Source organism: Leptopilina boulardi, unplaced genomic scaffold (genome assembly GCF_019393585.1).
Source record: "Leptopilina boulardi isolate dan_hultmark-lab unplaced genomic scaffold, ZJU_Lbou_2.1 LbouV2_305, whole genome shotgun sequence".
NCBI classification, from domain to species: domain Eukaryota; kingdom Metazoa; phylum Arthropoda; class Insecta; order Hymenoptera; family Figitidae; genus Leptopilina; species Leptopilina boulardi.
The window spans coordinates 2,160,697-2,178,999 of NW_026137869.1; the positions used below are offsets into that span (position 1 = coordinate 2,160,697).

General features: G+C 27.2%; 2 protein-coding genes and 1 long non-coding RNA gene across 5 annotated transcripts in view; 2 read left to right on the forward strand and 1 right to left on the reverse strand.

Moving 5' to 3' along the window:
* The window catches only part of LOC127283100 (uncharacterized), a 114,031-nt gene that overhangs the window by 57,346 nt on the left and 38,382 nt on the right, over positions 1-18,303 (forward strand). The window lies entirely within an intron of this gene.
* The window catches only part of LOC127283097 (AT-rich interactive domain-containing protein 5B-like), a 230,308-nt gene that overhangs the window by 25,102 nt on the left and 186,903 nt on the right, over positions 1-18,303 (forward strand). The gene's annotated exons all lie outside the window — the stretch shown is intronic.
* Positions 3,556-18,303, reverse strand: part of LOC127283109 (uncharacterized) — a 54,122-nt gene continuing 39,374 nt past the window's right edge. Inside the window, exon 3 of the long non-coding RNA XR_007843302.1 lies at positions 3,556-3,746. This is a non-coding gene — a long non-coding RNA (uncharacterized LOC127283109). The remainder of the gene's footprint in view (positions 3,747-18,303) is intronic.

Sequence of the window (18,303 nt, forward strand, 5' to 3'; positions counted from 1 at the left end):
AACTACTATTAATTATTACTGAAATTAATAACAATAATATTTATTAGTTTTACACTAATTAATAATCACTGATAAATTTTTATCAGCTGTAGCAAACATTTTAGTTGCTGCGGAAAATTTTTTCAACAAACATTCGTTAGAATCTGTAGCTAATTTATTCTTTTCCGTGTAAATTATATGTTTTAAAATTTATAATTTATTTTATAAAAAAAAATTATATAATCTATTTTATTTTATAATTTTATTAAATTTTGATTAATTTATAAAATTATAATTTAATTTCAATTAAATATAATTTGTTTTAAAAGAATTATAATAATTTTGATGAAATAGACATTTTATTTTTTTTTTGAAAGAAGGAAAAAAAAATAAATAAATTGTGAGGATGAATCGAAAAGTCGGAAAGGAGAATTACATGCATTGTCCTCATCAAGTTGATGTGCCACGATCAAGGTTCTGATAGCCTTGGTGCGATATCACGTGAGCTTATTCCAGTGGAGTCTGAGGCTAGCGCTCTCTTCGCGAGTTCGTATTCGTTAAAGAACGCCGAGAACTCGAGGGGCGAATTCCTCGCGTTTCTCTGGTCAAGGACCGAAGTTCCTTGGGAAGCACACACATATATATATATACTATATATATATGTATATACACTCGATAGAAGAGAAGGAATCCCCTCTCGCTCTCTCGCGATTCTTCGTCCTCTTGTTTTCTCTGATGGTATACAGTATGACGCAGAGACTGTTCATCGCTCTTTTTCTCTTTCTATGTCTCTTTTACCCCTTTATTTCTCTCTCTCTCTCCTCTCTCTCTCTTTTCCCCCTTCTTTTATACACCTTGAATGCACCAGAAGAGAGTGCAACTATAACCTTCTTAATTCCAACTTACACATTTGTTTTCTTTCGTACAGACAATTTTTTTTTTTTGTCTGTGTATTATAATCCACTGCAAAAGCTTTATGCATATCTGTACACGTCACTATAACTAATGTCAGGTATACACAAGAGAAAAGAGGGAAATACGTCACGCTCAAATAAAAAACAGCCCTGGAATACGTATATGTACGTATATATATATATATGTATTTGTATATATATATACGTTTTGCCATTAACAAAAGTTGTAGGAAAAACTTTCTCAGTTAATATGGCACAATGTAGAATAATGAAAGTATGTATATGTGAAAAACTTGTTTTTTTTTTAATATTATATAAAAAAGAAAAGCTAAATTTTTGCAAAAATGATTACAATAAAAAATTATTAAATTGCATTTTATGGAAAAAAATAAATGTTGGTAATATTGTGCGCCAAACCCTTGTTTTTTTTCTACTAATGCTTAATTTTTAAAAAAATTTTCAAGTATTAAAATTATTAAAATTTTACCTAATTTTACCAAGTTAAACCTTTTTTTTATGTTTCGAAACTATTTTTACGCCGTAAACTGACGTGACTTTAGTCGATTGTCTATTTTCACGTCGTGAATAGACGTGGCTTTAGCCAAATGTATACTCCCACGCCGAATAATGACGTAATTTTAACCAAATCTTTATTTCAACGCCGTGACTTTAGCCAAATAACTATTTTCACGCCGTAAAATTATGTGACTTCAGCCAAACGTTAACTTTCATGACGCAACTGTAACCGATTGTCTATTTTCACGCCGTAAAATGACGTGACTTTAGCCAAATGTCTTTTTTCACGCCGTGACTTTTGCCGATTGTCAATTTTCGCGCCCGTAAAATAACACAACTGTAGCCGACTGTCTATTTTCACGCCGTAAAATAACGTGGCTTTAGCCAAATAACTAATTTCACGACGTAAAAAGTACGTGACTTTAGTCGATTGTCTATTTTTTACGTCGTTAGTAGACTGGCTTTAGCCAAATGTATTCTCCCACGCCGTATAATGACGTAATTTTAACCAAATCTTCATTTCAACGCCGTGACTTTAGCCAAATAACTATATTCACGGCGTAAAAAGACGTGAATTTAGCCACACGTGTACTTTCATGACGCAATTGTAGCCGATTGTCTATTTTCACGCCGAAAAATGACGTGACTTTAGCCAAATGTCTTTTTTCACAACGTGACTTTTGCCGATTGTCTATTTTTGCGCCCGTAAAATAACGTAACTTTAGTCGATTATCTATATTCACGTCGTGAATAGACGTGGCTTTAGCCAAATATTTATTTCAACGCCGTGACTTTAGCCAAATAACTATTTTTACGCAGTAAAATGCCGTGAGTTTAGTCGATTGTCTATTTTTCACGTCGTGAATAGACGTGGCTTTAGCCAAATGTATACTCCCACGCTGTATATTGACGTTACTTTAACCAAATAATTATTTCAACGCCGTGACTTTAGCCAAATAACTATTTTCACGGCGTAAAAAGACGTGAATTTAGCCAAACGTGTACTTCCATTACGCACCTGTAGCCAATTGTCTATTTTCACGCCGTAAAATAACGTGACTTTAGCCAAATGTCTTTTTTCAGGGCGTGTCTTTTGCCGATTGTCTATTTTCGCGTCCCTAAAATAACGTAACTTTAGTCGATTGTCTATTTTCACGCCGCGAATAGACGTGGTTTTAGCCAAATATTTATTTCGACGCCGTGACTTTAGCCAAATAACTATTTTCGCGCCCGTAAATTAACGTATGTAACTTTAGTTGATTATCTATTTTCACGCCGCGAATAGACGTGGCTTTTGCCCAATATTTATTTCAACGCCGTGACTTTGTCCAAATAACTATTTTCACGTCGTAAAATGACGTGACTTTAGTCAAATATTTATTTCAACGCCGTGACTTTGTCCAAATAACTATTTTCACGTCGTAAAATGACGTGACTTTAGTCAAATATTTATTTCAACGCCGTGACTTTAGCCAAATGTCTAATTTAACGCCGTAAAAGTAGATGACTTTAAAAGATTTATCACCTCCTAAAATAACGTGAATATAACCAATTTTCTATTTATACATCATTCACATGATTTTACGTCAAAAATATAGGTTTTAGTTTGATTACTATTGACGTGAAATGATCCATATGGAGACAGCAGCGAATTTTTTTTTTATAATATAGATTTTTTTGTTTGTTTGTATATTGAAAATAAAATATTTTATCCGATATCGTGTATATGATTTTATAATCATTTATTAGAGGAGTGAATATCCTCAATAGGGCATGATTATAAATACATTGATTGTATATCAGAAAAGTATTCTATTGAATCAAATTTTCTCTCTCTCTCTCTTTCTCTCTAAGTAGAAATCATTTTGATTTACAATACACGTGGAAAAAGAATAAATCAGCTGCATATAAAAAAGATTTTGTTGATTTAAAGAAATAATTTTCTTTGTTTTAAAATTATATAAAATAGTATAATATGTAAAAATTAATCTTATTAATTATTATTATTTTTCTTATAATAATGATAATAATAATGATAATAATAATAATAATAATAATAATAATAACAATAATAATATTTATTATTAAATAATAATAATAAATTATATATGTAAATGGAATATTCAGAAATAGAAGCCAAGTAATATTCTTAAATTTAGAATAAAATATGTGTGCGAGTTGCGAAAATACCTCTTTTTTTTTTTATCTCCAAAATTTGTCACAAACTGGGAAAAGAGCCGTCAGTCTGCTTCCGTTTAGCGCTCTTCGCTCTCGTTCGCTCTCAAGTGTCTTCAAGAATTGCGCCCTCGTGTTTGCATATCCTTCCGTGTAATGCAGCTGTAAGTATCGTTTATGTCAACTTTTATTTGCAGTGTCGAATATGTATACAGTGGCATTTCAAGTTTTCGCGGTCCCTTTCACACCTGTGTTCCAATATTTATATAATTATTTCATATATTTATTATATTATTTCAAATATTTCCAAGTATATTATTATTATTATTATACATATTTATTATTATTATTATTATAATTATTATTATTATTATTATTATTATTATTATTATTATTATTATCATTATTATTATACATATTTATTATTTTTATTGCTATTGTTATAATTATATTATTATTTATAAGTGTATAAATGACGAAATATATTTTCGCCATTTCTTGTACTTATAATTATTTATTTATTCGTTGACAAGAAGGAAAATTAAAAAAAAAAAAAATATTTTATATATAGATGTGTACTTTTAAAACAAGTGCGCGGGTAAAAATTCATTAAAGTCGTGGGAATATATAAAAAGAGGGCGTTTGAGCAAATAAGTAGGTGAAGTGGTAGGTCGCGCGGCGAAGTGCAAAAGCAATTGGCTCCTCTCTCTCTCTCTCTCTCTTTCTCTTTCATAGTTTAAATTTTGTGCAATTCTGGCTTTGATTTACATCATTCCAGTGCTATCTCGGCAAAAATTTGCAAATATTAAAATATATTTGTTTGACAGTACTCAATATTATATTTTTAAGTGATGCTTGAATTAATAGTATATATATTATTTTATTATTAATATATATATATATATATATATATATCATTTTCTATACTTAATAATATCTAATAAATATTCTCCTGTAACTTTATATATTCTACAATTAATATTATATATGATAAAATTAATTAATTATTTAATTAATACATCTTTTAATCAGTATTATTAATTCTATAATGTTAGTAATTATTTAATACAAATAAATATTTTCATTAACGATTATTTGAATTAAATAATTTTTTTTTCTATTAATAATTTTTCGCAGCAAATAATATATATATTTATTTATTGTGCGACATGATTTATTTCCTGCTTGCGCAAAAATGAGAATCAAAAAATTTTAAAATTCCATATTTGTCGATCGGAGAATAATTTATTTATTGAAAATGAAAAGTCAGGAATTACCTTTTCAGTGTATAGCTCAAAAGTTGAAAATATTTAGATCAAAGAGTATAACGTATCGAGTTGAAATTGAATTTCGAATTGGTTTAACGTGAAAGTTTCGTGCTCGGACACTCATGCAATTTAATGAAAATGAGACATTGCATTTTAATGAAACTTGAATATCGATTCGCTCATCTACATCGAAAAGCTAGATTCTGCGCATATGATTTTGTATAGGCGTCGCTATATATATATATATATTTTATAAGTTTGGAGAAAAAAAACATTTTTAAGGTGGGGAAGGAAAAATTGCAATTATTAGGTACTATTCAAAGAAACTTAAACCGATGATTATAATTTTTCATTTACTCTAAAAATATTTGATTTAATAAAATTTAATTTTTTAAAATTTTTTTAGTAAAATGATTTTGAAATTTTTTTTTTTCAATTTAGTTTTTAATCATAAATATGAAAATGAAAATTTAAAAAATAATTTTTTAATTTTTGTTTTCAGTAAATTTTTGTCAATTTAGTTATGAATTTTTTATTTCGAATTTTTAATTACTCTCTAAATCTGAATTAGTAAAAATGATTACTAATTTAAATTAGTGACTCGTACTTTTTGCTTTAGAATTAGTTAAGTTTTACTAATTGTTAGTAAAAGTTACTAATAATTAGTAAAATTTTACTAATTCAGAAGCAAAAAGTGAGTCACTAATTTAAATTAGTAAACATTTTTACTAATTCAGATTAAGTTTTATTAATTGTTAGTAAAAAGTTACTAATAATTAGTAAAATTTTACTAATTCAGAAGTAAAAAGTGAGTCACTAATTTAAATTAGTAAACATTTTTACTAATTCAGATTAAGTTTTATTAATTGTTAGTAAAAAGTTACTAATAATTAGTAAAATTTTACTAATAATTAGTAAAATTTTACTAATTCAGAAGTAAAAAGTGAGTCACTAATTTAGTAATTAGTAAACATTTTTACTAATTCAGATTTAGAGAGTACGAATGAATGATTTCGGTTTTTTTTCCCTATTGAGTTTTTTTTATTAGTTCCATATTTATATTGTTTCTTTCTTTTTATATGTGTGTGTCTTTTGATAATAGAAATATATGAAAACACATATTGTTGGGAGAATTTTTTATTATAACTCTTGACATACCTTTGCGGTGTTGCTATTTTTGTTGTGCGAGCAAACAAAGAAATAAATTGTTGGTTTATAAACAACTTTCAACAGATTTATACATATATATATACATATAATATACCTGTAACCGTAGGAGCGAGATGTACACGTGGCTCACGTAAAACGTTACGCTCTACATTCAAGAAAAAAAAAAAAAAAAAAAAAAAAACATGAAAGAGAGCAGGGATTATGTGCCAACAAAGGATATTGAAATGAGAGATAGATTAGATTTCACAATAGGTTTTTGAGGAAAAGATTTTTCTGGTTTGCGACGAGCTAAGAGGTTTCGTTCATCAACAAGATTATAATATATATATGCGTGCACAATTGCTAAAAAAAGTTTTTTTTTTACGAATTCGTAAATTTCGAGTAAAAATAAAAAAAAAAACATTTTTTATATTTTATTTTGCATTATAATCGTTTTTTTAGTACCAGAATTTTTTTTCCAATTTTATAATTTATTTTTTTTCGAATTGATATTACAGACAAAAAAATGAAATCATTTTTTACAAAAACACACGTAGGCATTTTTTTCCGTAGGTAAAAAAAAAAAAAGATCTTTCTTTCCTCACACACAAAAAATGGGTTTTTTTTTCCCCCAGATTTTGTTACCTAACAATTCTGAGAGATATCGGAGAAAGGAAAGTAGGAAAAAAAAGAAAAATTTCGTTAGAGTCATGTTTAATCAAAAAATCCATTGTATAAGCGAGGTTTTCGAAATTTTTTTTTTCCCTTCCGGTGCCAAAAAAAAACCCCAGTTTTTAATCGAAATTCATTGTTGTAAAGATATTTTTTTTTTTACGAACTTTTTTTTGATGAATAAAAAAAAAATGAAATTTAACAACGCTTTGTAGAAGGCAAAAAAAAAAATCCGTATGAGGCATTTTCGGACGCGCAGATTTTATAATACAAAAAACCGTAACTATAACGAACGCGTACCTGACGCGAAGGTCGCTGCAAGGAAGAATAGTATAGCGGGGAAGAAAGGAAAAATGCAACCACGATGAAGAAGAAGGGGGGGAGGGAGAGAGGGTTTTTTTTCCCAGAGAGCGGGTGTTGGGGCAAAAAAGTGAAAAGGGGGTTGGGGGGGGGGTGATGAAGCGCGGGAGAAGATGGTGGTGCCCGGTTTTATGGGATGAGGGGGTCGAAGACGAGATGAGGGTGGTAGACATCGAAGAGGAGGGGGGGGGGAGAAAAAAAAAGATGGATATACACAACCCGAAAGAGAGGAGATTTTACAAAAAAAAAAAAAAAAATCCCCCCTCCCCTCCCTCGGTCGTCGTCGTCGTCGTCGTCGTATCTCGCGGCCGATGCGAGAGGCGACCTCGCGGAGAGAGCGATGATACGACAAAAAATCAGATGCACGGCCATTGGCTGTTCTCAATTCGAATTATTGGCTTCCCCGGTCGCCGTTCGTCAGATTCTCCCCCCGGCCACTACGATTTCTCTCCCTCTCTTTACGAACCTCATCCCGCCCTCGTTCTCTCTCTCTCTCTCTCTCTCTCTCTCTCTCGCTCAAACCGTCTACCCCCATGACCCCTTGCTTCGCAGCTTCTGCCCCCCCCCTCTCTCTCTCAACACACCGATGTCCCGACCCACCCCCATCCCCCTTTCGAGAGTGAAGCGGGCGCCGTCGAGAGAAGGGCCGAAAAAACTTCGAAAAAAAATCCAATTTCGTTGCCATGGCGACCGGCGTGCGTTGACTTTGATAAAGATCCCCCAGCAATGTATATGTATCTCTACACCCACATATACGAAAATATAATATATATATATATATATATATACAAGTATAAAGTAGCGTCCTCTCGCTTCTAGAGTTTTTCTTCTCTTTCTCCGGCGAGAGAAACGCTTCAGCCTCCCTCTTTTCTGTATATATATATATATATAAAAAGGTTGGGAGAATTTTTTTCTATCTCTCTCTTCATCGTCGACGCCGACGTCGACTATACGACGCCGCCGCCACCACCGTCGCTTTTGCAGTTTCTCCAATTTCATGTTCGCTTCGTTTAAGTGTATATGTGTGGGACTCACGCACCCAACCACGTTTCAGTTTTTCGATATAGACATGATAAAAAGGAAAAAAAAAAATAAAAAAACCACCAATGTGGTTAAGTCTCTCTCTCTCTGTCTATTTTTCTGATTCTTTCCTTCTCTCTTATTCTCACTCTCCTTTTTTTTTTTCGTTCTGTGATTCTCATTTTCCCTCTGTCCTCTTTTTTATTTTTTTTTTTTTCTATTTTTCATCTAGCTCTCAACCACGTGCACACGTCGAGGTAATTTTTATTTCGAAAAAACTTTTTTAATAAAAAAGTTGCTCTTACCCCCGCAAAGGTAAAGATAGATGCTGCATAGGTAGTAAATATACTCGTGGACGTATATATATATATATATATATAAAAATTGAAGGTATATAGCTTCAATATACATTTATATATATATATATATATATATATATATATATATATATAATATATTTTATATATATAGGTATATAAATGTATATTGAAGGTATATGTATATATATATATATATATATATTGTTGGAGGTGTATAGACGTAAGTAACGTATATGTTGGTATATCCGGGAGAACGGGAGGCGCATTAAAAGTTTTACGGCGAACGATATTTCATAACTTTTGTATTTCGAAAAATGCACGGTGCCTTGGTGCTTGGGTTGAGGCTCTTTCTCTCTCTCTCTCTCTTTTTTTTCAGTGTGTTAGGTTTACAAATACGCGGGCGAGCACAGTATCAACTGCTATTCTGTTTTAACTAGTCCTCCTCCTCGTCGTCGTCGTCGTCGTCGTTGTGCAAAGCAACCCTCTTTTCCCGCCGGTTTTTTTTTATTCCTTTCTCTCTGTCTTTCCCCGCCGTTATTTACTTTCTCTCTCTGTCTCTCTTTTGTGAATCCCCCTCTCCTCTCTCTCCTTCTCTCTCTCTCTCTCTTTCTCTTCCTCGGAATCATCTATATTCGTTCTTGTTTTGTTCTTCCTTCAACCCCTTTACCCTCTCAACACACCCCCTCGCGATATATTAGCTTCACGCGCAACCTTTATAACGAATATTTCAAATGTTTCCATACGTCAAAAACACTTGAATTTAAGTATTTTTTTTACTCGAGTAACACTCTCATTAGATTCAAGTATATTTTCGTTGATTGTAACTTAAAGAAGAACATTTTTTTTTTAAATTATAGTAAAAAGTACTAAATTTGTATGGTAAATTTTGCCAATTTCTTAAGTATAGAAAAAAATACTAAATTTTTATGGTAAATTTTGGCAATTTTTTTAGTATAGAAAAAAGTACTAAATTTGTATGGTAAATTTTGGCAATTATTAAGTATAGAAAAATTACTAAATTTGTATGGTAAATTTTGCCAATTTCTTAAATATAGAAAAAAATACTAAATTTGTATGGTAAATTTTGGCAATTATTAAGTATAGAAAAATTACTAAATTTGTATGGTAAATTTTGACAATTTCTTAAATATAGAAAAAAATACTAAATTTGTATGGTAAATTTTGGCAATTTTTTTAGTATAGAAAAAAGTACTAAATTTGTATGGTAAATTTTGGCAATTATTAAGTATAGAAAAATTACTAAATTTGTATGGTAAATTTTGCCAATTTCTTAAATATAGAAAAAAATACTAAATTTGTATGGTAAATTTTGGTAATTATTAAGTATAGAAAAATTACTAAATTTGTATGGTAAATTTTGACAATTTCTTAAATATAGAAAAAAATACTAAATTTGTATGGTAAATTTTGCCAATTTCTTAAATATAGAAAAAAATACTAAATTTGTATGGTAAATTTTGGCAATTTTTTAAGTATAGTAAAAAGTACTAAATTTGTATGGTAAATTTTGCCAATTTTTTAAGTATAGAAAAAACTACTAAATTTGTATGGTAAATTTTGCCAATTTTTTAAGTACAGAAAAAAGTACTAAATTTGTATGGTAAATTTTGCCAATTTCTTAAGTATAGAAAAAACTACTAAATTTGTATGGTAAATTTTGCCAATTTTTTTAAAGTACAAAAAAATAGAATACAATTTAATAAAAATTAATTGTAAAGTTATAGGAAAAAGAAATTCTTTTAATATAATACAAGTTCTCACGGTATGGGTTCGTGGCTTCGTGGTTAGGGTGGTGACTTACGAGCGTAAGGGTCGTGCGTTCAATTCCCGGCGCTTGGAAATTTTTTCTCTAATAAATTATTCATACTACGATTGATAATAAATATAATTGATAATAGTTAAAATTGACAAAAGTTGTAATTGATAGTAGTAACAGTCGATAATAATTATAGTCGACAATAGTTGGAATTAATAAATAATTACAATTGATAATAGTTACAATAGATAATAATAATTTCAATTGGTAATAATTTAAATTGGCAATAATCTCATTAGGTAATAATTCCAATTGGTAATAATTCAAAATTGTAATAATGTTAATTAGTAATAAATTCAATTAGTAATAATTCCAATTGGTAAAAATTTCAATTAATAATAACTATAATTAGTAATAATTCCAATTAATAATAATTCTAATTGGTAGCAATTTAAATTGGTAATAATTTTAAATAGTAATCATTTTAATTGGCAATAATCTCATTAGGTAATAATTCCAATTGTTAATCATTCAAAATTGTAAAAATTTGAATTAGTCATAAATCCAATTAGAAATAATTCCAATTAGTAATAATTCCTAATGGTATAAATTTTAATTTGTAATAAATCCAATTAGTAATAATTCTAATTGGCAATAATTCCTATTGGTAAAAATTTCAATTAGTAATAAATCTAATTAGTAATAATTCCAATTGGTTATAATTCCAATTGGTAATAATTCCAATTGGTAATAATTCCTATTGGTAAAAATTTCAATTAGTAATAAATCCAATTAGTAATAATTCAAAATTGTAGTAATTTCAATTAGTAATAAATGTAATTGGTAATAATTCCAGTTGGTAAATATTTTCAATTAGTAATAATTCCAATTGATGATATTTAAATCGATAATAATTCCAATTAGTATTAATACTAATTAGTAATAATTCAATTTGGTAATAATTTTAAATTTGTAGCAATTTCAAGTAATAGTTGCAATTAGTACTAATTTCAATTGATAATAATCACAGTTGATAATAGTTACAATTAATAAACAATTACATTATCATTAATAAATTATAATCGGCAATAGTAACAAATGATAATTTTGTTATTAATTAAAATTTTATAAATTCATATAATAATAACAATAAATGAAAAAAAAAATGATACAAGCTGAATTTAAAATATCGTCTGGCTTTTTGTATATATATACATATATACTAAAAACTCGTTAAAACGAATTCTATGTTTTTCTTTAATATTATTAATTTTGTATACTAAATTCCATTATCAATATTGTTATTGAAAATTCAATACTTTTTTTATGTTTTCTGTTTTTTTTTCAATATCTTGATTTATTTTTCATGAAAATGTATTTTATTTATTTTACCTTTTTTTTTTTGATGAAAATCATCAGTTGTGTTTTTGTTCGAAATTCATTTTTAATAAAACCACTTTAGATTTTAATATAAATAACTTTTATTTTGTAACTCTGTTTTTTTTTAGACAAATTCAATAATGAAATATAGTAAAAATGAAAAGAGGAAAAAACGAATTATTTGATCATACGCAAACTGAAGTACTAAATAAATAAAATTGACAAAAAAAAAAATTATAATTTAATTGATAATTAAAAACGATTCGAATAGGATGAAATAATGAGGGATAATTAAAAATTTTGTTCTTGTAATAATATATATATATATATCATTGTTTAACAAAGTTAACACTACGCTAAATGGAAATTTTAATTGGACGTTGGTTCAAAATAAATTTTTAATTTGAAAAATAAATTGTTTTCTTTTTTTAATATAAAAATTTTACGTTATTAAAAATTATATTTCTGAATTTTCTCAGAATCATTTTTTTAAATAAAATTAGGCTGAAAAAAAAATTGCTAATTTAAAGACAAAATCGATAACCGCACAGCAAATATATGTAAATTAGAGTTTTTTTCAATATTTTCGTCTATAAAAGATTGTAGGCATTTTTCATCTCGGGGGGGTTTTTTTTTTCTATATTCCAATTTTTTTTCTTTCTGTTCTCTTTTTTTCCGATTCTTCGCATATATATATATATATATATGATCGGTGGATTGCTTGCCGGGCTCTTTCGATTCTCCCGCCATCTTTCGTATCCCCTTTTTTTTCTTGCCTCTCGTTTATCTTTGCCCTTTTTTTTATATTTTTTATTTCCAAGTATTCGAATTCAAATGCGTTCGACTCGATCCCAGGAGTCCTGAATCTCCATCGTCTAACTCGATTTTAATGCGAAATTGGCTTCAGCTATTTTGAATATATATTTTTTTGGGGTGGAAGAGGGGAACTATTGCAAAAAACGAAAATTTCACAAAAGATATATATTTATATTCTATATATATTTTTATTTATAAAAAAATTTTTAAAAATAAATTTTTTTTATTTTTATTTATAAAAAATTTTAAAAAATAAATTTTCTTTTTATTTTTATTTATAAAAAATTTAAAAAAATAATTTTTTTTTATTTTTATTATAGAATATGAAAATTTTTGTTTGCTATTTCAATTTTTTCCTATATGAAATTCGTACTCGAATTTTGCAATTCGGATTGATATATATATACATATATATGGCTCTCGCAAACTGTTGAACTTGAGCGTGTGAGCCAACTCTCTTTCTCACTAATTCCCTGGGGAGTTGGATTCGAACCTGTCGGATTCAATCGTCCGTTATGTTCGTTCACTAGGAAGAATGTCGCATTCAAGATGGTATCCTGTGGGCCTCCTTGAGGCAGGTTAGGCACCACTTTATTTTTTATACGATTTTGTCCCTCTCTTACTCATTATAATTAACGCCAATATTATTATTATTATTACTGCGTTCATAATATTCTCAATCGTTGTGGATAAATCATTTTTCATTATAATAATAATTATAATAATAATAATAACAAAAAAAAATAATAATAAATGATATTATTATTATTATACTAAATTTACTAATTAATTTGGTTTACTAAATCTACTAATTAATTTGGTTTACTAAATTTACTAATTAATTTGGTTTACTAAACTTACTAATTAATTTGGTTTACTACATTTACTAATTAATTTGGTTTACTAAATTTACTAATTAATTTGGTTTACTAAGTTCACTAATTAATTTAGTTTACTAAATCTACTTATTTATTTTTAAACCAAATTAATTGGTAATTTATTAATTAATTTAGTTTAATTTTACTAATTAATTTTACTTTTACTATCGAATTAGTAAAATTTAACTAATTCAAAAACAAAAAGTAAGTGACTAATTCAAATTAGTTAAAATTTTTACTAATTTAAATTTAGAAAAAAGTAAGTGACTAATTCAAATTAGTTAAAATTTTTACTAATTTAAATTTAGAAAATTATTTCATAATAAGTGGTTTCTATAAAAAATCAAATAAATATTTATTTGTATTAGATAATTTTTATTTGAGTCAATTAAAAATTGTATTTGTTTGAAAATACAGAAATTAGTGATTCAAATAAAGACTTTATTTAATTCAATATATTTTTGTTTCAAATTATATATATTTCTTTCAAATAAATATTTATTTAATATAAATATTTATTTGATATAATATCTGATTATTTTGAATCGTATAAATTTCATTTTTAGAAAAAAATACTATAATTATAAATTAATAACAAAAAATTTTTTAATAAATAATTTCATTTCAAAATAATACTTTGAATTGTTTTTTTTTTTTGGAAATAAATTTAAATTTTATTATTATTTTTTTCTGGTGTCAGTATAAAAAAAATTTGTCGCTGAGGCAAAAATAATAATAAAAAAAAAAAAAATGAAAATTTAATTCTAGTTTTACGCGAGGTCACACTGTCTGGAAATAAAAATTAATAAAATAAAAAATTGACAAATTGAAAGGCTCACTTCTTCGAATCATTTTTCTGGCTACATGCCGGGTCGCTGGTTGAACAGTCAAGAAATCAATAAAATTTTCGTGGACTCGGCACTTTTTTTTTGTATATGTATTTGATTCGGTTTTTATTTTTTTTTTTCTCTCTCTTTTTCTCTCGTCGCTGGCGCGATATATATATATATATATATATATATATATATATATATATCGAGTTCTCTGGTTTTGAAATTCGCAAAAATGGCAACTCGATAGCAAGCCGCGGTCGAATTCCAGTTTTGCCAGAGAGCCTCCTCGGAAAGTCAAGAATCGCGAACAAAGCGACGCTCTCCTTCATTCTGGAATCTCTCTCTCTCTCTCTCACTCACTCTTTTTCTATCAAGAGGAATTTGTAAAAAGAGAGGAATGCGCTGAGCATCCGTACGTCATTCTGTCCCGAGAAATGCTCGCGGGGTCTATCGGACCCCAGGTTAATGCTGACGGCCTATGATTTTTCGCAGACTAGTGCTTTTGATCTCACGGAGTGAGAGAGAGAAAAAAAAATATATATATATATATATATATATACGGAAAACATAGTCACAAACCAACACGAATATTGTTTAGATATATTGTACATTCTTTTCCTCGTGCACTATATATATTCAAAGTTCAAAACACTTCTTTTTTTTCCTTTCATATATATATATATACTATATATTTTTTTTTATCTTGAATATAACGTAAAGTGAAACTTTTGATGTTTTTTCCCTGGGCTTTTGAAGTCAGACTTGTGTGTGTATTTTTTTTTTTTTTCATTTATGTATTTTTAATTAATATTATACTCGTGCTTTCTTGATTATATTAACAAACGTTATTGATTACATATTTTCTGCGAGAAAAAAAAAGAATGAGATAGACAATAATAATTCATTAGCATCGAATGAAGAAATCTTTGATTTCTTTTTAATTATAATAATACACGAGGTATCAAGGAAAAATTAATTACTTTATTGGTATATGTATATATATATAAAACAGAGAATAATGTGAAGTATTAACAAATGGATTCAGATGAAAAAAAAAATGTTGCTCTTTTCATTTCCATATGTATTTTCCTTTTTTTTCTTGTTTTATGATAATAATTTTCGTTTGTAAATTTGTGCTATTCAAAGGAAATATCTGATATCTCCAATGATATGTAATTTGCAATTACATTATGTATTTTTTTTTTTTTTTTTGAAATTCTAATGCGACTCTCATTTAGTTTTCGTTTCTTTATTTTCAATGTGAAAATTTATTGAGGAGAAAAATCCAAATTGGTTGTTATATTTAATTTGATGAGCCAAAAGTTTTGAACGTTCAAATGAACAAATTTTTTTTTTTTGTAACTTCTTTAAATACGAATTTTATTACAAAATATTGTTTTAAATATCTAAAAAGAAGTTATTAATTTAATATTAGTTTAATTTACTGTTTTATTTAACATATTGACATTATAATTTTGTAATAATTTATAGATTGAAAAAAATATTTTGTTCATTTGAACGTTCAAAACTTTTGTCTCATTTAATTTGATAAAAAAAAAAAATAATAATCTAATTTTTATTAGAAAAATAAGAGTTAAAAATTCATAAGGTTTTAATTACCAAGATGTTATGACTAACTTTGAATAATCTTATCAATTCGAAAGCATACCAGAATTTTTTTTTAAAAAAATTAATTTTACTTTCTATTTTTATTCGTTTGATATATATATTGAAAATTAAATATATTTCTCTATTATTGTATCTTATTTTGTGAAACTAAATTCGTTAATTAAATTTCATTAAAAAAAAAAAGAAAAAGAATCTAATAATTTTTTTTAATAACTATATATTTAAAAAAAATAGCGCACTTTGACGAATGAGACAAATATTTTTTTTTTTTATTTCTATTTCAAAAGACTGTATATATTTATATATACAGTGAAATCTGAACATAGAGAAAAAAAAAACTGTTTACGAGTAGCAACGTTTTTGAAAAGCATTTTTTTTTCCCCTGCGATTTTAAAAGCCTCAAAATTTGAAAAAATGTGGCCGTGTGATATACAATTTGAAAGGGCGTAAATTTGAAAACGCTTTTAACGTAATTTGGGATCATATTCAGTCTTCGGGCATTTTAGAGAGGTTATTTTTTTTTCTTTATTTCGTTTATATATAGTTCACAAAAAAAAAAAACATTTTTTTTTAATTGAACTTTTTTCACCTCAATTGTAAAATGAAAAAATCTTTTTAGAATTTATTATAAAAAATTATTAATAAAAAAAATTTTAATATTAAAATTAATAATAATAATTATTTGTATTTATTAACAATTATAATAATTAATAGTAATCATAAAAGGCATAAAATAAAATAAATAATAATAAAAATTAATTATTATAATAATTATTAATTGTTATTATTTTTATTCTCATAAATAATTTGGGTTAATTTTTTAATTTTTATCTTTTATCATTAAATTATGACTGTTTAATGTTTCAAATAAAATAAAATTTCATTAGATTCGAATTTTGGAAAGTTAGGGGAAATTTTGTTTTCTCCCGAGAGACTATAAAAAAAAATATATATATATATATATAAGCGTCAATCAATTGGATAGAATTTGAGAAGAAAAGTCGAAAGGTCAATGAACGTGATAACCGATGACGAGCAAATAAACCGTGAGGTGATAAACAATATCAGTCGTTTCCGAGTCCACTAAAAAAAAAAAAAAAAAAAAAAGGAAAAAAAAATTTCTTTTATATTTTCTATACATGTAAATACGATAGAAGAGACTTTTTTCAACTTTCTTTTCCGTAAGAAAATTCGTTAATTATAAATAAATTTGATAGAATTTAAATTAAATTTAAAAAGAATTTTTTTGTGATTTGAATTTTGATATGACGGAAATTACAATTCACTGAATTTTTATTTGTCCGAATTTTTATTTATACCCGAAATTATACAAATGTCCGAACAATTAATCGACAGAAAGATTTCGGCGCAATTTTTATTGAATTTTTATTTATTCAAATTTGTATTTGTACGAATTTTTAATTGATAGAATAATTTTTAAGACGCCGAATTTTCATTTTACCAAAATTACAAATGACCGAACAAATAATCGACAGAAAGATTTCGGCGCAATTTTTCAAAATTAACCAATCACAATTTTCTGGATAATTTCTAATTGGTCAATTTTAAAAATTGAGCTGAAATTTTTCTGTCAATTATTTGTTCAGTCAATTTGTAATTTTGGGCAAATAAAAATTCGGCGTCTTAAAAATTCGTACAAATAAAAATTCGTACAAATAAAAATTCGAATAAATAAAAATTCAATAAAAATTGAGCTGAAATTTTTCTGTCCATTGTTTGTTCAGTCAATTTGTAATTTTGGGCAAATAAAAATTCGGCGTCTTAAAAATTCGTACAAATAAAAATTCGTACAAATAAAAATTCGGACAAATTAAAATTCGGTAAATTGTAATTTCCGTCATTTCAAAATTCAAATCACATAAAACTGGATTGAATAAAAATATTAAAATTCGCTTAAATTAAAATTCTTTTTTTTTTTAAAAAAAAAGCCACGTAAAGAAAATGACGTTAAATAAAAATTCCACCAAAACATTTTATCTAAAAATCCGAATAGAAAAAAAATTATGTCAAATTTTAATTTAAAAATTCCTCTAAAAAAAAATAATATTAATTCTTATAAAATACTAGAAAATTAAAATTTTAATTAATCATTTTTATTGGGAAATTTACTTTCTAAAAAAAAAAGGGTAATTGTGGTAGAAAAAAACAAACAAAATTTTTGTCCTTTTGAAGTGCGTACTTCTAATTTCCGGTTTTATAACATTGACAATAACCTTGGGTGTTTTGCAATGAGAGAGTGGCCTCAAATTCAGAAGCGCGCGCTCTTTGCCTGAAATAAAATGACAGAGCGGCAGTGATGGGCGGAAGAAGGATGAGGAATGGGGCTAAGGGGGGGGAGGGGGTTGAATCGTCGCGGCAAGCTGCGAAAGGGTGGTGAATCATGGTGGGAGAGAGAGAGTGAGAGAGGGGGGGGGGGCAAAACGAGAGGGAATGAGATCGGATAGGTGCCTCTTTTGAGTCGGTGAACTTTGCCAAGTTCGAAACGGTCTGACGCCATGCCGGCATGACGTCTCACCCCACCCGCCCACCCCCCCTTTTTTTTAACCAACCCTCCTGTCTTTCCCTTGTTCCTCTGCTTTTTCCACCTTTTTTTTTC